The sequence below is a fragment of the Amborella trichopoda genome, chromosome 3, assembly GCF_054954075.1.
Source record: "Amborella trichopoda isolate Santa Cruz 75 chromosome 3, AtrichopodaSantaCruz75HAP2 v2.0, whole genome shotgun sequence".
Classification (NCBI taxonomy): Eukaryota; Viridiplantae; Streptophyta; class Magnoliopsida; order Amborellales; family Amborellaceae; genus Amborella; species Amborella trichopoda.
Genome location: NC_142338.1, coordinates 35,151,969 through 35,177,793, shown reverse-complemented (window position 1 = coordinate 35,177,793; position 25,825 = coordinate 35,151,969). Strand labels below are relative to the sequence as shown.

At 34.3% G+C, this 25,825-nt stretch overlaps 1 long non-coding RNA gene across 1 annotated transcript; it reads right to left on the bottom strand.

Annotated features, from left to right (window-relative positions):
* Positions 1 to 10,927: 10,927 nt before the first annotated feature.
* LOC110007284 (uncharacterized) lies at positions 10,928 to 17,288 on the bottom strand. Its single transcript, XR_002280969.2, has 3 exons — positions 17,191 to 17,288; positions 12,539 to 14,753; positions 10,928 to 12,308 (listed from the first exon to the last, which is right to left on the bottom strand). It is a non-coding gene; the product is annotated as an uncharacterized LOC110007284 (long non-coding RNA).
* Positions 17,289 to 25,825: the final 8,537 nt, after the last annotated feature.

Genomic DNA, 25,825 nt, shown 5'->3' with positions numbered 1-25,825 from the left:
TGTTCCAAAAATACATTACAAGTTTCACTATTTCCATTACTTGAAATCTATTTTTTTGATGTATTCGTACATCTTTAGGTTGAGATGATCAAATTTTGGGCATTAAAACAAACTCTTCTAATGAATTTTTGAAGTACACCCTAATTTGATTGTTCAGAACCTTGCACTTATATATATATATATATATATATATATATATATATATATATATATATATATAAGAAGATGCTAGGCTGAGCCAACTAGCTCACATAAAAAAATAAGCCCAACGGTCAAGATTGAATATGGGCCGATCTGACGATCACGGATATCTGGTAGTGTTTGAATTTCAATATTTTTTCTACAAGTCCAAATCAATAAAATTTGGAGCGTGCGTACATCAAAAATAGGTGAATCTTTGAAAAATATCAAAAAAATATTTTACATGAAATAAATTGATCAAAATACCCCCGAAAGGTTTCAGGAGTATTTTGGTCAATTTGTTTTTTGCGAATTATTTTTCTTATATTTTTATTAGGTGTGGCTTGATAAGAAGAATACACGCCTAAAATTTCAAGTGATTTTGATTTGTAGAAAGAAAAAAAATAAAATTCAAACACTACCGGACATCCGTGATCGTTAGATCGGCCTAGATTCAATCTGAACCGTTGGGCTCATTTTTTCCTATGAGCTAGTAGGCTCACCCAAGCTTTTTCCATATATATATATTATATAAGCTAACAAAAGCTGGTCAGCTACAATGAATAGTGCTATAGGTGGAATGAGAAGCGTCAGATATTCATCATACGGTTCAAAATGTATATCACTTTTTTAATTTTAATTATTTTTATATAAATTGGATCATAATGCAATTTTGGACATGTGTACTAAAAAATAGGGCGCATAAATAAAAAATAAATATACAATATTTCTAAAAATATAAAATGATTGAAATACCCCTAAAATACGATGGGGGTATTTTGGTCATTTTAAACTATTGAAAATAATTTTTTTATATTTTTATATGGTGTGCAATAGTATTAAGTATATACACCCAAATTTTCATATTAATCATATATATATATATATAAAAACATAAAATTAAAATAATGATGAACATTCTGAGCATCATGATGAAGATCTGACGGCTCCCATTCCACCTATATGCTATTTGTTATAGCTGGCCAGTTGTTGTAAAGTTTATATATATATATATATATATATATATATATATATATATATATATATATATATATATATATATATATAATCAACTAGCTCATATGAACATAGTCAACTAGCTCATATGAACATATGAGCCAACGACCCATATTGAATCTGCGCCGATCTGACAGTCACGACTTCATTTAGTGTTTTAATTTTATGTTTTTTTTATATATCCAAATAACTTGAAATTTTAGGCATTCTTTCTTCTCATCAAGGCACACCTAATAAAAACAGTTTAAAATAATTCACAAAAAAAAAAGATTGACCAAAATCCTCCGAAATTTTTCAAAGGTATTTTGGTCCATTTATTTTTTACAAATTATGTTTTTGATATTTTTATTAGATTATACTATTTCTAAGAACACAAGCCTAAAATTTTAAGTTATTTGGATTTGTAGAAAAAATATTAAAATTAAAACACTAAATGAGGTCATGACCGTCAGATCGGCCCAGATTCAATCTGGGCGGTTGGGCTCATATATTCATATGAGCTAGTGGGCTAATCCCATCATTTTCCAATATATATATATATATATATATATATATGATCCTATAGAACCCTCCCCCACCCATGTGTGTAGGACCCCACAGGATCACCATTAAATTTGGCACGGATCTATAGAAAAGTCAAGTCCCACACTCATGTGATAACTTTTTTAAAGATGCGTGCCAACTTTAATGGTGATCTCTTGGGGTCCTACACCCATAGGTGGGGAATGGTCCTATTAGATCATTACTATATATATATATATATATATATATATATATATATATATATATATATATATATATATATGGGATAATCTAAACTTCACAACCTTTCAAATTACAAAGGGTAAAAAATAAAGAGATTTGTGAATGGTGGATTTACTAATTTTGTAAAAAAAATTAACAAATCCATAAAAAGCTATATTAGAATTGTTATTATTTACTACCAGACATCCATGATCGTCAGATCAGCCAAGATTCAATCTGGGCCGTTGCTCATTTTTTCTTGTGAGCCCACTGGCTTACAGGATCATTTTCAATATATATATATATATATATATATATATATATATATATATATATATATATATATATATATATATATATATATATATATATATATATAGTGGACCCACTATATATATATATTTAGTACACCCACTTGCCAACCAGTACAGTAAATGCTAATGGCCCAGATTGAATATGAGTCGATCTGACGGTCACAACCTCTTTTCGTATTTCAATTTTTATTTTTTTTCTATAAATCCAAATCACTTGAAATTTTAGGTGTATGTTCTTCTCATCAAGGCGTACCTAATAAAAATATAAAAACATAATCTGCAAAATCAAACTGACTAAAATACCCCAAAACATTTATAGGGGGTATTTTGGTCAATATTTTTTATGTAAAATATTTATTTAATATTTTTCTAAGATTCACCTATTTTTTATATACACACACTCTAAATTTTATATCACTCCGATTTATATATATATATATATATATATATATATATATATATATATATATTGGGTGTGGTTTGTATAGAGACTAGGCTCTAAACAATCAAATTAGAGCCCAATTTCAAATAGTATCGAGACATGTGGTTTCAATACTGAAATTTTTTTGATAGTTTTAAAATATATTTTCATCTTTATTTATAAATTTTAAAGCTAAAAAAATATTGTAGAACGACAGGTCTATGAAAACTTGAAAGTCTTGAAAGTTGACCGTCCAAAATTTTTTATAAAATACCGTATTTTCACAACTTGAGATCTATTTTTTCTCATGTCCATACATCTTGATGTCGAGATGATCAATTTGAGCATCAAAACAACCTCTTCTAGTGAAATTTTTGTGGTAGGTTCCAATTTGATTATTTAGAGCCCCAGCACTATATTAACATTTTCCAGATATATATATATATATATATACGCTTGTCCAAGATACCCCAAGCCATTTAATTAGACATCTAATTGTTAGGAGTGATTGGCTGATTGTGACCTCCTTGAAACAAATAAAAATAATCTCATAGTATACTTTTCTAAATAGAAAAGCCATAACCGAGCCAATGTGTGACATAAAGACCATGTTGGCCTTGCCCATGCCTATTTACACCCCGAGGGGCTATGTTGCCAAGATGCCTATGTGTGAGTGACAGAGATAGAGAGAATGTGTATTTGTGGCCAACATGCCTTTGCTTCCACAATGAGAGAGAGAGAGAGAGAGAAAGAGAGGAGAGATAGAGATGTGAGGGATGGGTGAGTTATGAGAAGTGAAGTGAGAAAAATAATTTGTGTGGGTTGGTTTGTGTTGTTTAGTGAGAGGATCGTTTATGTGGGTGAGATTTGAATGTGTAGTGATTGGGTGACATGTACATACATTTATAGTGAGAGAAAGTTGAAACTTTGTAGTGGGAGAAAGTTGAGTAGGTGGAGAAGATAATGAGATCTGAATTTTAGCAAAAGAAAGAATGTAGAAAAAGGATAAGATTGAGCATGTAACTTTGTAGTGGGAGAAAGTTGAGTAGGTGGAGAAGATAATGAGATCTGAATTTTAGTAAAAGAAAGAATGTAGAAAAAGGAGAAGATTGAGTATGTGGTTGAAACCTTTAGAGAGTGGAACCCTACATGAGCAAAAATGAAGCCACAACAAAGCCAAAAGTGGAAGAGAGGGAATGGGACGTATCTATTTGAATGCCTTTTGGTCTCCCCCATTGAGAGAGAAGAGGGGGGTGGTTGATGGTTTTTTATGGGAAAATAAACTAGAAGACCACACTTGTATTTAGTATATGGATGTTACAATCAAACTTGATCGTTGGATGTGAAAGTAGATGGTTGAGTTTGTTCTATTGACTAGGCCAAAACAAAGTTTAACCAAACTTTATGACATACGAAACATGTTATATTTTACGTTTGATGGTAATAGGTAAGTCTGATGGTCATAGATGATTGTAATATCCTTGCACCATAAAAAAAAAAAAACCCATGTATTGTCTTACATCAAGAAAATTTGAAGTCTTAAAAATAATCATAGCATTAACCGAGGGAGTCAATGCTCTCACGGGGGAATGAAATCTTTTTTAGCTTTATAAAATAATGATGGAACATCTTTAAATTCATTTTGTTAAATTTCTAAGTAACAATTCCATAAATAATAATATAACATTCCATAGGTTCTTTATTTCCCATTTGATATATGGGCGCAAATTGTTATATGTTGGATCAGACCCCCCCCCCCCCCCCCCCACCCCCCCGCCCCTAATATAGCTTTATATGGAATTCTATACTATAAGATTAGTTATATTATTTCAAAGAGAGCACGATTGCTACTAGCCATTACATATCAAATTGGATGGCTTCGGGTGTGCGAGAAATTTTGAGGATTTTTTTTTTTTTTGAAGCTTGAGCCTAGTGAATAACACACTCACAACTACCTGATTCGAAATCTGATGGACAAGAGTGATTGCGACCTCGTTTTATTAAAAGGAAATAGTCTCTTTTGTATACTTTCTAAATCAAATTCCCTTGCCAGTCATTTTTCATTTGTTTTTCTGTTCTATTTTTCCTTCTGTCGTTTTTGTTTTTTCCTATTGGCTGGTAGCTGCAATTCCACAAGATGAGGTATAAACAAATTAAAACCATAACTATAAAAAACAAAATGTCATTATTAGTACTGTGATGAAAGACAAAATTACTATTATTTTCGCTTCTTATGTAATGTTTTAATTTTGATTTTAGGGTATATTTTTAGGGCTTTTAAGTGTTTTGGGGATTCTAGGGTTTTTTTTTATATTTTTAGGATTCTATGAGTTGTTTAGCAAAGTGGTAAAGCTGCTTATGGAATAATTGTTTTATTAGGTGAGAAATACTATTACTAATTTTGATTTAAGATATGACTATTTGTCAATCTTGTTTTGGTGAAGGGAGTCGAGGGAACACAACGACAAGGATCGTCACACATAAAAAGAACAACACCTAAGGCACGTAAGACGGGCAAAGAAGCGGAGTAGTTTTCACAAGAGATCAAGCTATTCATAGTTTTTGCAAAAGATCCTAGAGATGTAAAAGACGCAGGTGGAGGTCTAGATCATGTACCTTTGTAAAGAGGAAAAAAATAAAAGAAAAGAAAGCTTTTGTTCCCTAGTTCGGTTATTGGGGAGGAAACCTTAGTTCACTTCAATTAGTGCTTGTGCTTTGCTTTTAATTTGTTTTTTTTCATAAATATCCATAGCAATTGGCATTAGAACACATGACTCTTGAGTAGCATGGGTGGAAGTCTTCGGTCAAGTTTAGAGTTTGTTAATTTCACTTAGCCCATGTTTAGTAATTTCAGCTTAGAACTTGCCGAATTCAGCTTAGAGTTTGCTGATTTTGTCCCTAGGATTTGTGATATCATTGAACCTATGACAGAAAGAAGGGATCGTGGCAGGAGAGCCCCTGTAGACCTACCCTAAGATGCCAAAGATGAAGAGATTAAGGATCTCATGAGGCAAGTTCAGCAGCTTGAACAACAACTCATGGCTATCAATCACGGGTAAGATGATGAATTTTCTGCAAAGAAGATGTAAAGTACAAGCCCATGTTCTGCATGAGGAATCAAGTGAAGAGGAAAGTAATAGAAGACCTAGATGGGGGGGACATTACTTTAGGTTCTTCAAATTGGAGGACATTCATGATTTTAACGCACATTGTCTCCAAAATCAATGGGCTGTATATTGGGATTCTCAATCAATCTTTGAGCTTGCTCAATTGAAGTGCAATATCTTGTAGAAAATTTAATATACGACAACAAACAATATTTCATGGTTGAGCCGATCTTTGGGAAAGAAAACTATGAAGTCCAAGGAGAATCAATTGATGAAGTTGTTGGTTGGACAATCGAATCCAGCCGTCATCTCAAAGATGACCACGCGGTACGTTCTAGGGTTGAACTAAGGCCATTTCAACAAGTTTATGTGGCTGGACAGACTCCATCAACATACAATGACACTCTCCTCGAGGTGTTCTCAAAATGTGCTAGTCTATTGATTTCGAAGCCCCAATCTCAATGCATAATCTCAAAGCATAATGTTGAGTTTGAAGAAGGTTTGGAACTACTGCGAAGCGTACTTCAAAACTTGAGGATGAGTTTTCTCCAATTAGGGGAGTATGATGTAGGACCAAATTATTCTAATTTTCATTTTTTGTTTAATTTTCAAGGATGTATATATTAATTTGTTTCTAGGGTTATTTTCCGCATTTTTAAGTTTTTTAGGGATTCTAGGGTTTTCTATATTTTTTTGATTTTAGGAGTTGTTTAAAAAAGTAGTTGGAGTGTGCTTATGGAACATTTTGTCTTATCAGCTGTAGAGTTTGTAGACATGTTATTATGAATTTTTTTTAAGTGAGGACTATTTAGTCAATCGTATTTTGGTGAACGACACTATGGGCTTTTCATATTCCATTTAAGATATAAAAAGAGGTGCATGGAGGGTTAAGAACCTATTCACATGACTTTGAAAAGGGAGCAAAAAGGAAAATGAAGCTTTTTGCTCCCTAGTTAGGGTTTTGGTGAGGAAACCTTGATTCCCTTCAAAATTGTTGCATGTGCTTTACTTGGAATATGTTTAATTTTCTGGTTCTACATCACAATGTATTAAAAAAATAATGCTTACTGGATTAGCAACTTATAAATCAGGAATCTACTTGCCTAAATAAGAGGAAAATTGAGATAAATTTGAAATCAATTTACCTTTTTCAGTGGCACTAACATATATATAGGACAGAAACAGACAAGCTTATACTGCCAACAACTTGTGTGATTTATTCATTTCATGTGGCTTCATGTGAAAGGAAAGAGACATTACCCAACAAGCTAGTGACAGATAGATCCATCGTAACTCCCACTCACGAATACTCTTCATGAAATGGATGCCATGCCAAAGCTAGCAAATATTTATTTTAAATATTTATTTTAAGAATACATTATCAGATATGGTCTCCCTATATTGATACCTAACGTAGATAAAAATGATCAGAGCTTACATGAAATTGTTAATGTTTCTCATTCATTCATTAATTACATTGAAAATAAAACAAGTTTGTGGTGAACTCGCATCGAAGCATCTACGGACCCTAGATAGTCTAGAACCATAGGCTGGAATTTAGCCCCTCAGATGAAGTCCATACGGTGCTTGTGGTGAAAAAAGAATTGAGAGAAACGTAAATATTATCAATGACAACATCAACAATAGAGTTGTAGATATCATATCTGATACTAAGAAATTCTTGTATAATCACAAACTTGAAACTCATCCTTGATTGGGTTAAATACAGGCACCATCAAACAGAATAAATAGATATATATAAATATTTAGGCAGAAGAAGCCAAAAACAGGAGTTCAAAGCATGGGCAGATATAATAAAAAAAAGAAAGCAACTACCACGCATACCAATTGAGTCCACAATTAGCATACAACCAAATCAATTTGTTACTTGTTCGTTGTTGCAAAGTAAAACCAAGTAAAATGTAAGTAAACAATAAAAAAAAGAGTCTATCAGATGGATTCCAAGTGAAGTATACTGGCCATTGGAGATGTTTCTATTATGTATAAAATAATAAATTAGAAAAGAATAAGCTACAAACAAATTACCAACCAGTTACATCCTTGCTATGTCCACAATAAGATTCAAGCTCCTTCATAGTATCATAAAATTGAAAATATGATAAAGGTTTAAATGGTGAGTAGGGTCGAGATAGTAACACTGGGGAACAAGTTAATGGACTATTATACACTGTTAAGGAAAAAGAATGTCTGACAAACAATTATGCATGCATCAGCAAGCCTTTAAAAAATTATGCACCCATCACAGAGTCAACGAACATTTATGCGTGCTTGTATAGGTATACGTGGAATCAACACATGGCATTTGGTGAACTCAAACAAAAGCATATTAATTTGCACTATGAGCCTTCATACGGACATTCTCAAAAGATGAAAAAAAAATTAAAAATAACTCATTCCAAAGATCTGCTGAAGTAACAAAAAAGCAAGAGATCCTCTCAGCAAGTATATTAAAAAAAACTCTATTTACAGCAAAAGAATATCACCACCAGATGAAAGAAAAAGCTATATACGATCAAAATGCCCCTCATGATCATCCGGATAACCATGATTTGCTAACCTGCCACCACATCATCTGCCACCACATCATTAGCCATGCCATGTGAAGAGACAACTATCCAGCAATCAACCGCGAAATATCCTTCATACCATAAAATAATAATGCTAAATATAATGGGAGTATGGGAGACCATCCATCTCCCCATCAAATGATATTGATAACGTTCCCTATATAAAAAGCAATCCTAAGAGGCCTTATACAAAAATGCATGACTACACTCCAAGGCGCCAGTCCTTGAGAAAGCAGTGACCCCAAAGTTGATCATTAGCACCATAATTATATGGCTACTTTCATCCCAGAACCCTCCAAGTTCCCAACCTTACTTCCTTAAACTAAAAGAAACATGATTGTAGAAAACATGTTAAGCACCAGTCTCAACATAGAAGACCTCTTACTACATCTGTTCCGAACTTAGTACAGTAATACTGAGATGGAAAATGCAAACTATAATACAAGATCATGAAGCAATGGTTTCATCAAGAACAAGAAGATAAGCTCACAGCTAAAAGAACACATTAATTCAAAGTAGGCCATAGATAGCCATCGAAATTGCCAGATCTCGGGCAACGGCCAGATTATTTAATACATCCATATTCAAGATGCAACATTAAGAAACATGACAAACCTAGAAAGGCAAAATAATGAACTTACGGAAGGTGCTGACTTTAATGATCTGATCTTTTGAAGAAGTGAGCACCCAATTACAATTTTGATTCCATTTGACAAAAAACACCCAATTCTTGTGACCATATTTGCACATTTATAACCAAGTTGTATTTTTTATATTTAAATGGAAGTGAATCATTAAATTTTCATCGAAGCAAATCTCGTCTTTTAGTGAAAATGTGTTCCAACCCACAACGAACAAAATTCTTTCCCTAAGTTTGCATCCCAAAGTTTCACAAGGCTTTCCTTGCCACCTATAACCGTTTCGGTACATAAAACATCATAACAGCACTGCATAGCAATGAAGCAAAGTGCAGGATATGTAACACAATTCTTACATCCGACCCTGAAACGAGCAAAGATTCTGTAGGGTGCCAGTAACCACTCTTTACATCCCATAGGTGACCTGTCTGAGTTTAAACACAAAAAAGAATCTCAGGTTATCCCTTGTTTGCAGTAATTGCATGTATCATCCCTTTAACATGATAAAACTAATCAAATGTATCATCCAAGGCCTGGATCATCCAGTTCAAAGCAACAAGTGCAGTTATCAAAGAATTTCTTAGCAAGGGTGTAAACATATTTCTAGATTAGGTTTCAGAAGAATATTTGGAACAAGGAGAAAGTGTATGATGGCTTGAGGAGAACGAAGAAGATAAGGAAGGACAAACAGAAAGAAGGAAAATGAGAATCAAACAAGAAAATGAGAAAATGTAACAATGAAATAAAAAGTACTACGACCGCAAAAATAAGAAATAATTATGAAAGACGTAAAAAACACAGTTTAGTGCATGCACAATAAATCTAATAGTGATTGAACACTCACCAAGGAAAGAATATTAGCTCAACAGGAGTTTCAACAGATAAATAATCGCATATAACCAAGTAATGAGCTATAAGAAAACTAAACAGCAAGAGTTTCAATAGAATAAATGATATAAACAAGATAAATAATCTAAAAGGCAACTCTACAGCAAGGTGTAGTTTTGAATTGGAAGAGAGATGTTCTCTATACCCCATCACATGCATCTTTTCTAGTGTGGCCAAAAAAGAGTTCCAATAGATAAATAATTGCATATAACTACGTAATGAGCCATAAAAAGAACTAATAGTCAAATGCGAAGTAACCTTATGCTAATAGATTCTCACGGAGGAGCATGGGTAGAGTTAATACATCGTCGGAGGCTTCTAGGTATTTCACAAGGATAAGGGCCTGAGTCCGTAAGGTGAAGCCCCAACGAGATAACGAATGATGTGCAGATTTAAATAATGTATTAAGAAGTATCTACAAGAAAGAAGTAGGAGAAGGACCAGATCAGCAGTTAAGAAACAAATGATGGGGCCAGTGAAGCATTTGTGCGCTCACAAAAGTACTGGAGTAGTTATATCAGAATCAGGTATGCTTAAACTTGCAATCCGGACCAATGTTCTCCATGAATGAATATAAGTTTAGCTTCGATACTAGAGAAGCAAAGTAGGAAATTGATGGAGCCCATTACAAAGGCATATTAGTTAGTTGATTGCGCTCAGTAAAAGTATCTTATTGAACTACATAGTCCAGGGGATCAAGTACATCCAGTGGTCTCAATTGTATTATGTGCCACAATCCCTTTATTATTTTATCTATTATCATATATAGCACCACTGTTAAGGGTTGGATATGAGAAACCTAATATGATAGAGCATATAGGATAGATACCTAACACAGAGAAGTAGAGTCCAATTACACACAAACACAAAGACATCCCCAAATGAGATATCCATAGGACATGATATCCATAGGACATGATAACATGATACATGAAAATAATCAATTTGTCTGTACATTTTGGCAAGTTTAACAATGAGTATGCAAAAGACCTCATTGGTAATACACGTTTTGTGTCTATTAATTTGACCCTTTTTTTAGTTTTTCTTTGTTTTTTTGCTCTTTACTTTTTTCTATTGAGTACTTTGATTAGACTACCTTTTCCTCTAGATTTATCTTTGAAAGCTTCAGACTTCAGAGTTCCAGGAGTTTATTTTAGTTCATCAGAAGCCTGATCTATTTGTATATTGCTGCGTACTATACCAGCTTCAACAATGAATATAATCTCATTAACAATGAAAGTTTTCTCTACCAATCTATTTGTATATTGATGCGTACTATACCAGCTTCAACAATGAATATAATCTCATTAACAATGAAAGTTTTCTCTACCAAAGAGCTACTGCACTAGTTCATATTATTTTTCAAATTTTACTACAAATTGCTTTGATTTGAACATTTTTCCATAGTTCATTGATCTTGGTACATGTCATGCTATGCATGGCGCTATATTAGTATGTTAAACACAGAAAATACAAACCCCTACCCATTTTTAGAAATAATTAGCAGTTTTCGAATGCGTTAGTGGGAATGAAAACCTAAACCAATAGCTGAAGAGACTCAACTGGTGTTACTGCCACAACCTCAACCCCATTCCCAAAATTTAGTACGTTAAACACAAAAAATTAAAGGTTCTCCAAAGCCATCTCGATAAGTAAGGCACAATTCCTAGGTCCGCTCTTCTTAGCATCAAGCAAAGTCCCATACTTTTATAGTATCATCATCAGAGCAAGAGCAAAACTTCAGGTCCATCCTTGAGAAACTGTGAAAAAGAATAGCTCCATATATTGCCCATGGATGATTAATAAATACATGTCTGCTTGCAACTAAAAGTTAAATGGTCAAAAGTTCAAAAAAAAAAAAAAAAAAATTGAGAGAGTCACAAACACGTAGCTCAAGTCACAAACGTACTCTTTGTGTGCAGATTTATTCGCCTTCACATTATTCAAGTCAGATAACTTAGAAGTAAGAACTATCCAGAGACACAGCATCTCTTCAAAAAACATAGAGCAAAGGGGAGAGAGAGAGAGATCACCCATCAACAACGGTATGCATTAATACACATAGAAAGAAAGTAGAAACAGGGAACCCATCAAAACAAAAAAAAATAACAGAGAGAGATAGAGAGACAGAGAGATATATAGAGAGAGAGAGACAGATCACCCATCAACAACCAGTATGCATTAATACACATAACCAGAGTACAAACAAAGGACCCATCGAAACAAAGACAAAAAACGAACATAGAGAGATAGAGAGAGAGAGAGAGATTAGCCATAAGAGCTAAGAGTTGGGTAAAACTGGACTGCATTCCATGCCAAGTGTATCGACTAGGAGCTCATGGATGATGGTCAAGAGTTCGGGACTCAGGTAGGAGGAGTTGCACCAGTCACGGCTCCACATCCACATCATGCTAACGGTTCCAAACCATGTTACCATTAAATTAAGAGAAGGTAAACCAACTGAAAGCAAAAATGCTTAAATATTTAACAAAAGTAATTAAAATCTCAAGATCTCAACATTTCAGCCATTGTCGTAAGGGATAAAAGCAATAGGTATTGAACATGATTACCAAAAATATATACACCATGAAGTAAATACTGCATAAGTTCGAAATATTGGAGGTAAATTGTTATAGTTTACCGGTTTAAGATGACCCCCAGACAATATATATTGATGAATTGACTTGTCCCTACTCTGATGGCATCACTGTCTTATGCTAGGGTAAGAGCCACAACCCAGATGCAATCTAAGACGGCCACCAGCTCATTCATGACTCTTGGCCATCTCCTAAAGTAAATCTTGATGGAGTCCAGTCCAAAAGTTCATAATTTAAACTTGATTCAATGTTTCAAGATCTCTGAGATGTTTCTCTGAAAAGGATTGTACAAATTCTGGCTTCAGACTAGATTCTCACCGCATATTTGTCACTCATCGGCCATCTTTTGGAGGTACCTCGCATGCTCCTCGATTTGCAAAACTGCAATTTCCTTTGCGACTCGTTTCCTATAGACATCCAATTGGAAACATGTGTGTGTGTGTGTGTGTGTGTTTTTCTTGGTGAGTGGGAAGAGAAGTTCTCTGAAATCTAAATTCTTAATATTTTGGAAGTAAGAACAGGTGGTTCTTGTGTTCATCAGAACAGCACCAATGTGGTAGTATAGAATTCATAATTTCATATAAAAACAGAAGAATGATAGAAAGAGAAATTTAGTACAAGGAGAGTTGAAGGCCGAGCCAAAATTGAAAGCAAATTTAATAGGGCTCCAACACAAACAGACCAGGTGCCACGTTACCGTTCGTCAAACAGATTGCCATATAAATGCACAAAACTTTGTATCGAGTGTAGCTTTGCCTCTAACATTTCAAGGGGACAATATAGATAAACAGTAAGAAAAGTTAGCATGTCAATATAATAACCCACTAAAAGTTTTAGAGGTCAAATTCAAATCATAAATGACCATTTCCAGAATGGTGGCAATCTAGGACATGGTTTTCACCAAGTGCTTAACAAACATCAGCTATGACCTTTCAAATTCACATCCCAGCATCATCCCTAGTGGGAAACACCACAGTGGAGGTTAAATTCAGTTAAGCATCCATATTTAGTGACACTCCGATGCTGTTTTCCACATTCAAGAAGCCTATAAAGGATGCCTATATCACACACAGAAACTGAACCCATCAAAAGCATGAAATTTAAAAAAAGCAAGTAAACACAAGAAGCCACAAGAATGTCAAAAATCACCTAAGAAACAGTGTCATGTATGCTTAATTCTAGAGAGAGAGAGAGAGAGAGAGATCAGCATAGAAAATTGCACCTGCAACCAAGAGAGGGGAGGGCTTCACTCTACTGTCTGAGTTGAACTGCCATGGAAAAAAAGCAAGGGCTGGGACAGCTTGACAGAGCGCTATTGCCACGACTCGACCTATGAACACTAGCTCTTGCACCACCCAACCGATTTTCTTCAATGGAGCTCTCTCTCTCTCTCTCTCTCTCTCTCTCTCTCTCTCTCTCTAAAACTCTAACTCTTGCACCACCTTGCTGAATTTTTCAATGGAGCTCTTGCATAGCTTGAAACATATAAATAAAGCATCACTCTAAAACAAAGATTGTCCCACAAATTTTGCTAGCCTGTAGATTTCAAAATAGGATGAAGTACACAACAAAAGCTTAATTTCAATTTTCTCACCACAAATATATGGCATGGGCTCCATTGGATGCAAATTATATGAACCACATCACACTGCTAAAGGCACAAACACAATGCCCAAAACAGAAAACAGGGCATACAATTATCAAACAAGGATAAATTATAATTTGCTTGCAAACCTTGGTCCATTTTTACTGAATACAGTCGTGTAAGAAACAAACAACAAAGCTCTAGACAATTTTCTTTGTCTACAATTCCAATTATACTCAATTTCAAAACATTGTATTTCAGTACATTGCAAAATGTAGAGACAAACCACATTAATTTTTCTTCTTTTTTTTCAGAAAGTTAATTGTTTCATTGAATAAAAAAAAGAAGTAAATACAGGTGTTGGTTCTAGCGTCCCTTACAAATATTGGGATCTCCCAGAACCCTAATGGGCAAGGTAATCCCTTTACAAAAAAGCCAAAAAAGAGTCCAATACTGTGACAACAATGAGTTGGCTCTGCAAGGGTTTATATAACACCCTATTCACAACATGTATGTGAGTAGTTAACAAAAAGGAGAGAAAGGCTCATCAGCTAGCTTAGAGGTAGTCCAAGACAGTTTGTGAGGTCGGCTTCGTTATTTGCCATGAGATCTGCGAGAGTGTTGGGCGTCCTAAATGTATGCCTCCATGAGACGCTGATACCCCTGCAAGTGAACTGAAAGAAAATAAAGAAATAATTCTTATTAAAATTCATAATGGCACTGATTACAAGGAAAAAATTGTTAAGAAATAGCTAACATTAAATTTTCTAATTATAATAAAAATTACAAAAGAATATTAATTTAATAGAAAAACAAAAAAACAATAACCATAGGATGAATGGGGAGAGTAGGGAGACGGAGAGAGGGGAGAATACAAGAGAGAGGGAGATGGAGAATTGGAGCCGGTAGAGTTCATGTCAGAGTACTGTGGGGAAGAGGAAGAGTACTGGGGAGAAGAGGGAGTGTATTGAGGAAAGTTGGGGGAAGAGGGAGAGTATTGGGGAGAAGAGGAAGAGTATTGAGGAGAGTATTGGGGAGAAGAGAGAGTATTGGGGAGCAGAGGGAGAGTATTGTGGAGAGTTGGGGGCAGAGGGAGAGTATTGGGGAGAAGAGGGAGAGTATTGAGGAGAGTATTGGGGAGAAGAGGGAGAGTATTGGGGAGAAGAGGGAGAGTATTATGGAGAGTTGGGGGAAGAGAGAAAGTATTGGGGAGAAAGGAAAAGTATTGGGGAGAAAAGGGAGAGTATTCTGGAGAGTTGGGGGAAGAGGGAGAGTAATGGGAAGAAGAGGGAGAGTAATGGGGAGAAGAGGGAGAGTATTCTGGAGACTTGGGGGAAGAGGGAGAGTAATGGGGAGAAGAGGGAAAGTATCGGGGAGAAGAGGGAGAGTATTCTGGAGAGTTGGGGGAAAGAGGGAAAGCATTGGGGAGAAGAGGGAGAGTATTTTGGAGAGTTGGGGGAAGAGGGAGAGTATTGCGGAGAAGAGGGAAAGTATTGGGGAGAAGAGGGAGAGTATTGGGGAGAAGAGGGAGAGTATTGGGGAGAACAGGGAGTGTATTGGGGAGAACAGGGAAAGTATTGGAGAGAAGAGGGAGAGTATTTTGGTGACTTGGAGATAGAGGTAGAGTATTGGGGAGAAGAGGGAGAGTATTCTGGAGAGTTAAGAGAAAGAGAGTACTGGGGAAGAGGGGAAGAGGGACAGTGAGAAGAAGGAGGGGAAGAGGGAGAGTAGTGTGGAGAGTTTGGGGAAGAGGGAGAGTATTGGGAAGAAGAGGGAAAGTATTGGGGAAAAGAGGGAAAGTATTCTGGAGAGTTGGGGGAAGATGGAGAGTATTGGGGAGAAGAGGGAGAGTATTCTGGAGAGTTGGGAGAAAGAGTACTGGGGAAGGAGGGGAAGAGAGAGAGTAATGTGGAGAATTTGGGGAAGGAGGACGAGAAGAGGGAGACTAATGTGCAGAGTTTGGGGAAGAGGGAGAGTAGTGTGGAGAGTTTTGGGAAGATGGGATTTCAGAGGACTTCCTTTTTCTTTGTTTCTGCCTTCTTATTTGTCTCTGCCCAGTAGATCTCATTTCCATCCTTTTTTTCGAGTTTGGTCTCTCTAGAAAATCTCCCATGTCCTTTTCTTTTCTCACAATTTGCACAATATAATGCAAGGAGTAAATCAAAGTGAAATTAAACAGATTGAGGTCTAAGAAATTAAATAATTAATAAAATAGTAAAATAAGGAAAATTTGGGAAAATATAGAAAAAGTAGGAAATACTAGAAACAAATATAACTCTTGAAACAATAAAAAATAAATACTCAATAACAGTATTTGTAAAGAACACATAAATACTCATTAATAATATAATAACTCAATTTCAATTTTTCTTTATTTTCTTATGTTTTCTGATTTTATTTAGGATTCACTTTTAAGCCATTGCAAATTACAACATTAAAAGCTAAAACTATATAAGTATACAAAAGAAAACCGAAGAATAAAAAGAAAAACAGAAAGTTTTTCTCTATCTCTTCCTTTTTTTTATTTTCGTTCTTTGTTCTTAAATTTTATTTTATTTTTTCTGTTTTTTTAGATTTTCTACTTTCTCTCTTCTGCATTTTCGATTTCCCATTCCAAAAATTGAAAACAGAAAAGTAGAAAAACAAAAAAAATGCCCCATATGAATTTCACTTTGTTGTTTTGCATTTTCATTTTTTTTGCTGGTTTATTAATGTCCTTTACAAAACATAAACTAAAACAGAAATTGCAATTTCAATTTTCTCCTTATTTCATTGTTTGGATTTTATTTAGGATTCATCGTCTAAGCCCTTATAAATTTCAATATCAAAAGTTAAAACTAATATATTAAAAAAAACCAAAAAGATAGGGTTTGTTCAAATTTTCATATTTTCGGGTAGTAATTTGAGGGGTTTTAACAAATTGTAAAACCCTTCTTTAATAACCTAAAATCGAAGCCCAAAAGAAAAAAAAAAAAAAAACAATACAAAACAATAAAACCCTAATTCTTGATCTAAACCTAAATTGGAAACGAATGTTTCCTTATTTTCCTATTTTCTAAACCTAAAGCACTAAATTTTAAATACTACTGAATATTTAACCAAAAAACTCACCTGAGACTGTTGAAGCTGGCCGCCGGAACCCGTAGAAACTTGCTGGAGGAGCTTCTGGCTTTTCTTGATTTTTGAATCTTGAGAAAAGAGAGAGGAACGACAAAACCTCCTTTTCTCTCTCTTATTTAAATAGAAAAGTTTTCCATTATTAAAAGGTGAAAACGTAATCTCGTCCCTTGGGAGTATACTGTTTATATACTCCTTCAATTAAAATTTAGTTTTAGGACCTCAGAGTTTGGAATATAACCTCTTCAACCTATAGATTAACCTCATTCCTAATTGATCCCTACAACACTTAAAACAAAGTACCATCTCAAGATTAAATGTGAACCATCCAATTTTTAAAAAGGAAGATCTAAGCGATGTTTATGACTCATCCGTCTAGTGATGTTTATGTCGATCACATTGTTTCTTTATTTTAAATTGAAAATATCCTTCCAAATAGATCATCTATCCTTTGAATTACAAATAAACTATGCTCCCAGAAAAACATAATATATGTGCTCTATTAAAAGTTAAAGCGATCTAAAATTTCCAATTACTCTCCTTTATATTTCTTTTTCTGGTGAATTCACGTAAACGGTTAAATTAAAATTTTGATATACCCTTTTCACAAATGTTATTTAAATTTTAGTGTTATTTTTTTTTTACATCTATACCCATTTTTCACCCGTTATTACAATAATACCTCACGATTTTTAATGACTAAATTGCTCACTTTCTATTGTTAAACATCTGATAATTTGCATTTTAGCATCCCCAATATTTTTAAAAATTAATTTATTTGAGAAATTAAATTTTTTAGATTTTGAAATTTTTATTTTAATATCTCAATAATTTTTAATTTTAAAAATAAAAAATTAAAATACTGAATTTTTGGATTTTAAAAGTCCAAAAGTTACATTTTTAGCATCACTGATCATTTTTGGATTTCAAAACTCTGAGATTTAATTTACATTAAATTTTCAAATTTTCATAATCCAAAAATTACAATTTCATGTATTTCCTTAAATGCAATTATTTTCTCGTAGACCTCCCCAATCGATTCTTTTTTTTTTTTTTTGAGGATGTAGTTTATGTGAGGCCTAGGCTCTTCACCATCACAGTACAGCGCGCTTTCAAATAGTGTTGAAAGATGTTGTTTCAATACTAAAAATCTTTGTGATGGCCTAAAAATCATTTTCATATCTAATTAATAAATTTAAACTTAAAAAAAATAGTGTAGATCGAGCAGATCTATGAACACTCAAAAATCTTGAAAATTAACGTTCTAAAAATACATTACAAGATCACCATTTCCATTGCTTGAATTTATTTTTTTGATATGTTCATAAATCTTCAGGTTGAGATGATCAATTTGGCGAATTTTGAGCATTAAAACAAACTCTTGTAATGAATTTTTGAAGTACGCCCTAAATTTGATTGTTCAGAGCCTTGCAATTATATATATATATCTGTGTGTGTGTGTGTGTGGAAAAGTATGGGATTGGCCGCCTCGCTCATATAGTTCAGCTGCACCCAACGGAACTGATTTAATTTTCCTAATCCGATGGCCATGATGCGATACCGCCGAATGAGGTGTGAAAAGTTTAAAAATTCGACAAAATCAGCATCGTACAAAAGGGCACTGACAAAGGTAGGCTCCCTCTGAAGCGTCTCTCTCTTCACACTCTCTCTGTATATTCTCTCTCCTCAGCCAAAAATGACCCAAATCTCTCTCCTCTGACTGCTTTGAAACTTCCCTCACCTCTCACTGCACAAAATGAAGCTCATCTCTCCTCTCGCTACTTTCTTTTGAAGTTTCTCTCTCCCACACAAGGCATCCACAAATCCCACACAAGGCATCCACAGATCTCACATAGAAGGGTTCCCCCCGTCAAGGTATGGGCTCTCTCTATCTCTCAGGTGCTTTTATTTCCATCCCTCCATTTGGTTTTTACTCTCGAGTTACACCAAAACCCCCAAATCCCCAAATGTGGAAAACCCAATCTGAACAAAAAATGATATAAAAAAATCGGGGCAAAAAATCTCCCAAATACAAAGCAATTTTAGAGCAATTTTGCCTCAGATTTTGTGCTTGTTTCGTCAATATCCCAAATACAGAGCAAACCCTTGGGGGCTTCTATTTACATCTCTCCCTCTGGTTTTCACTCCCCCAAATCCCCAAATGAGGAAAACCCAATCTGAGCAAAACTTGCTATAAATAAATCTAGGCAAAAAAATGTCCCAATTACAAAGCAATTTTACAGCAAGTTTAACTGGTTTCTTGGATATCCCAAATACAGAGCAAAACCTCGAGGGCTTCTATTTCCATCTCCCCCTCTGGTTTTCACTTTCCCAAATCCCCAAATGAGGAAAATCCAATCTAAGCAAAAATTGCTATAAATAAATCTGGGCAAAAAATATCTCAAATACAAAGCAATTTTATAGCAATTTTTGCTCAGATTTTGTATACAACTCATAGGAGCCGATATAGTCTCCAAGCTAAGGCAGCTTTTGAAGTTATTGACTATTTGCTTGCATTTCTCAAAAAAGCCATTTTTGCTATTTTTGGAGGAACTTCCTGTGAACCTTTTGGTCGCACTTTAAAATTTAAGAGAATTCCTAAAAAAATTTGTCATGGACATTCCATTGTCATGTGAGAAGGTTTAAAACTTGTTTGAATCTCTTTTCTTGTCCAATTTATTGCTGATTCTTGCATTGGTTGTTTAATGAAATGGAAATATTTGTTTAATGTTGGTTGGTAAATTTTTATTATTATCACCACGTGCAGGAATTGCAGGTTTCTCTTTAACAATGAAATTAAAATGGAAAAAAGTTTGGGAAATTGATAGGTTTCTCTTTAACATTGAAATTAAAATGGGAAAACCCAATCTGAGCAAAAATTGCTATAAATAAAGCTGGGCCAAAAATGTCTCAAATATCGATTGTTCTTAAGAAAGATCTAATTAAGAAACCTATCAATTCCTGCGAGTGGTGATAATAAAAATTTACCAGCCCATCATTAAACAAATATTTCCATTTCATTAAACAACCAATGCAAGAATCAGCATCAAATCGGACAAGAAAAGAGATCCAAACAAGTTTTAAACCTTCTCACATGACAATGGAATGTCCATGACAAATTTTTTTGAGGAATTCTCTTAAATTTTAAAGTACGACCAAAAGGTTCCTAGGAAGTTCCTCTAAAAATAGCAGAAATGACTTCTTTGATAAATACAAACAAAGCGTCAATAACTTCAAAAGCTGCCTTAGCTCAGAGACTATATCAGCTCCTGTGAGTTGTATGCAAAATCTGAGCAAAAATTAATATAAAATTGCTTTGTAGTTGAGACATTGTTTGTCCAGATTTATTTAGAGTAATTTTACCTCAGAAATGGGCTTTCCTTATTTGGGATTTAGAGGAGTGAAAACCAGAGGGAGAGATGGAAATAGAAGCCCCCGAGGTTTTGCTCTGTATTTGGTATATATAAGAAAAATATGGGATTGGTATAACCGAGCACATAGGAAAAATATGCTCGGTTATACCAATTCCTATTTTTCCTATGTGCTCGGTTATTGAAACAGATGCCTCTGTGCTCAGTTATGTTGGAATCTTAAAACAAAGATTTCAGCCAATTAAAAAGGAAAAATTAGTGAGATATGCCTCAAGAATTTGGAACCTAGCACAACAAAATTATTCAACCACTAAAAAAGAAATTCTTTCAATTGTCAAATGTATTACAAAATTTGAAAGTGACATTTTAAACCAAGAATTTCTGATAAGAGTAGATTGCAAAGCTGCCAAATATATTTTAGATAAAGATGTTAAAAACATCACATCCAAACAAAATTTGGCCAATGGCAAGCCATTCTTTCCTCATTTGATTTTACTACAGAATATATAAATGGAGAGTCTAACTCCCTGCCTGACTTCTTAACCCGTGAGTTCTTACAGGGACACTCGAAGGAAAATAGAGGCTAATACATCTAATAGCAGAAATCAGAATAGATCTTCTTCTTACAATCAGGATCCCAGTGAAAGGCTAAAAGCCCAAATACTAAGCCCATAACACCATATATTGAAAAGGCGTTAATACCTATAATAGTCATTGAAAATAAGCACGCTCTAAAAGAGCCTAATTAGGTAGCTGATCTTTATCTTATAGATAATATGCATCCTAAAACATGATACAAAACCGGAGAATATTATGAAAGAATATTGACTGAATCAGAGTCAATAAGAATTTTCCACTTTAATAAGAACAGTAAAATTATTGGCTATTCAAAATTTCAAATCTTAAATATCATCACATATGAAGAATGGGGCTTTGATCCCCTGAAACATAAATATCTTGCAGAAACCCTAAAAATCAAGGCTTGCAATTATTATGACTACATAAAAGCTTAGGATGTAGTCTTGCTATTTCAAAATCCTCAAAGGACCCATAGTTGGTTTTTACAATTCCGACTAAGCACTAAAATAACTACATTTCCACAATGGTTTAAAAGATGGATATTGTACTGTGGACCTACTCCAGACATCTATCTAGAAAATCCAAAAGAATCATATGAGCTCTTTCAAGCCTCTAATAGAAGAATAAATCAAGTAGACATATGTATGTATTTTACAATAATATATGATATCCCTTTACTTATTTAGAAATTTTTTTTTAAATCTTTTAGATTTTTTCCTGTATGCTTTAATAGATCATTTCTTATCGAGAATTGTGGGGTTTTGTCTTTATAGATTCAAACCAAATTCTTCGCAAAAATTACCTAACTCTTTTCTTCTTGTTAGGTTTTGTTTTTTTAATTGTTTTTTTAGTTTTAGGTTTTGTGCATATTTCTAGGCCTGTGGCACAAACTTCAACAGACAATTCTCCTAGAGTATAATATATTTTGCCTAATTGTTTTATGAATATGTATGGAGTGTATGGACATTAAGTGATAAGTGCTAACAAATTTGAAAGTATTGGTTTTGAATACTTGTGTTTTTGTGCCTCCTTGTGCTTGAGTATGAACTACTTAAGGTAGTGATACACATGGAGATGTGATTTGATAAAGGGCTTTGAGCCCTAAAGATGGAACACGAGAGAAGGGTGTGGCTCATTCAAATATGTAAGCACAAAAAGAGTGTTCTGATGGAATTTGGTCTTGGTGACCATCCTCTTAATAATGTCTATAGTATGATGTGTTGTATGTGATGATGATCTCTTGATAAATTCTCCGTAATTGCCAAAAAAGAAGTAGTTTGTCAAGGCTTTAATAAACATTATTTAGTCGTGCTTTATTTTGGATAAAATTATAAGATGGTATATATGATTTATTTTTAGGGCCATGAACTTGACTAGGTAGGAAATTAAAGGTGAATGCGGTAAAATGATTTATGAAAGTTAAGCATGTATTTTATAATTAAATTAGATATTTTGATAAAAGCCTAAGTCTATGAATATGGTTTTGAGAAAACCACATAGTCTTGCAAGGTTCATTAAGTTTTTATGAAAATCATTTTAAACTATCATACTATTATATAACTATTGCTTGTGAATGCATATATATTTACCAAGTCAGTTGTTTTTATTAAAATGAAAAACATTATGTCTTGAAGGTATTTATAAAAGTAGGAGAAAAACTATCATGCACTATTTTTTTAAATACCTATATGCCTTGACCCATGTTTCTAGTTATTTAGAATCCTCGATTACCTAAAACTTTGAACTATAGGGAATGTTGTAGGAATGCCATCATGTTGGGCTTCCCTGACATATATTGTGTTGATTAGATAACTTAGTTTGTATGAATTTACTACCAAGATGTCTAGTGTGGTTGAACCTTTGTGGGTCATAAAGGTTTTTGCATATTGTGAAACCAACGGGTATTGAATTACATATTGCATGAGACTTGATATGCTACCTCATAATATATGCATAAGAATGTTGATAATGTATATGTTGTATGTGCAATAATTGAGTGGGAGCTGCTATAGCCCCATGTTTTTTTAGCGGCTTGGATATTCAAATATACAGGTACAAGCTATCTCACAGATCCAGATGACGCGAAGTCTACATCTGGATATGTGTTCATATTTAGAGAGGGTACAGTTTCTTGAAAATTAAATAAACAAAATGTGACGAAATTGTCCACCATGAAAGCAGAGTATGTGACGTGTTGTTTGGTGATCGAGGAGGCTGTATGGATTAAAAAATTTCTTAGTCGACTTTCACCTCGTGCACTGTGAGACAGTAAGAATTTTTTGCAACAGTATGGTGACGATATGCGTGTCAAAGGAGTCACGATTCCATAAGAACTCCAAGCATGTAAAACCATGTTTTTATCACTTGAGGAATGAGGTGAGATTGAAAAAGATCGAGATCTAGATAAACTAAATATTTGAAGAATTCTTTTGAGCCCATGAACATACGACCCATGCGATGAGGGTACGTGATAGTCTTTTGTGACAACAGGTCCATGATTCGCGATGCAATGTAAAAGATGAGCTACGACCATTTTTGAGATGAGATTCGAGCAGCAAAAAGAAAAATGTGTTGTCTCTACAAATTCTTTTGTGAAAGGATTGATGACGAAAGCCATGATGAATGTATTGAGAGAATAAATAAAAACGCTTGAGAGAGATTGTAATTGGGAGAGAGAGATGAGAATAAGAGAAATGACAAAGAGAGAATGTAAGGCATTCAAAGGCCAAATAAGAGATGTTGGGTTTATGTGACCTTTAAAGGCTTTATGAGTGCTTATAACATGAAATGATATAGTGGAACATGAACTCAATGGAAGTGTGGTCCCTCGTGGACCATACTAAGCAAACGATGGTTTGCTGATACCGTTCTGTGTATAATGATCTAGGCCAGTCGGTTGGAAAAAACCTAAGTTACCTGGGTATGAAGAACAAACCGATGAGGGTTTATGCGTTAGCCCTTGATGAGGTCGGAGAACATTCTCGGATGAGTGAGCCGAGGGACTGTGTGACCCTTGTGTGTGATGGTGGCCTACAAAGATAGGGGCCAAAACCTCATCCGTGTACCATAACATGACATGCATATCGATAGATCATTTGGAAAAGCCAGAAATCCACCTTTTAGGGTGAAGCGTATGCATGTACGAGAGATACCCCTATGCGCCATAGAGCTGTAGTCGCATAAAGTCTTGGTGACCTTGACTTATCTCTAGGGGAGGACCTGAAATCCACATACTGAGATTGCGATCCCTTGGCTCATCGGCTGGACTTTAGTGACCCGCTAATGAGTCCCTACTTGGACTGTGGGTCATGAAAAATACTGAGTCGGTTTGATAAAGCAAGTGTGATCTATAGTCCACAGTTGAAGGTGGAGTGCTCTATGAATGTTGATTTCTAAACCATATAGATCATTTTCCCATCAAATTAATTTAATTGTGTTTGTTTTATGATGAAAATTATTTTAAGATTATTATTTGAATTTTTATGAACCCCTGGATAGTTTATTTATAATTTTTGGATTTATAAAATTAAAGATATTGATATTACAATGATATAAATATTCAAATAATATTCTAAAATCCTTTTATTAATTTTAAATATATAAAAATATCATGGGAGCCCATTGTGCACATGGGCTCACCATATCTTTAGAAGGTGGGGCCCATGAATGCCTCCCTTGGGTGGCACACCCCACCCTTATTCTCTTTCCTATTTTTTTGGTGATATGGCATGTGGCCATATGTTTGGAAGATATTGATTAAATATTGACTTGATATATCTTTGAAAGATTTTGTGGAAAGATTGAGTAGACTTGTACTATTTTATGGTATGCACAATATTTTGATTAAATTTCATTTATTTAATTTATATTGATGAGAAAATGGTTTAGGAAAGGGTTCGTGTACCTTCCATAATGTTGACGACCCATTTATGGAACGGATCGCTCAGATCTTTCACCCCACAAGTCACCCTTGATCGACAGTCTATGTTCAATATCATAAGAAGAGGCAAGCCAAAGAAAACCCTAAGAAACCTTAATCTTATTTAAAGCCTATAAAAAGGGATTGTCTCTACCAAAAAATCTCTACACCTCATCTTTCTATCTGTCTCTCTTAAGAAAGTTTGTCTCTTTCATGTTTGGTCTCTCTCTCTCACATTGTGAAAGAACCTAATGGTTTAGGTTATGGAGTTTTTCTCTTCTATCTCTCAAATATGGATTTATGGCTAAGGATTTTAGGGTTTAGTAAAAAGATAATCCATCTCTCTCAAACTAAGTTGCTAAGATAATTCACTTAGGGTTTGAGTTTGTGATCAAAGGAGTTTATGTTCCATTTGTATGGCTTAGCCAAAATTTGCTTTCCCGGTTCGAGATTGAAGCTAGACCGTTGATCCCGCGCCATCGGATAGTGGTAACTCGGTGTGGGGTGTAATAAGCACGGTTGAGGTAATTTTCGGCACTCTTCCTTTTGTTTCTTGCAATCTTATCTTTTATTCTCAAGCATAATGCATAGTTGTTGCAATGACATCAAGTTGTTAAGATCTTGGTTTTATTGTCATTCTAATTTTATTTTGAAATTTATCTTATTATAATAAAGACCATTTGTAAGTGATATTTTGCCAAAAGAAAGAGGTGAAAAAAAAAAGTTAAAATGTATTTCCCGGTAAAGGAAATCACATAGG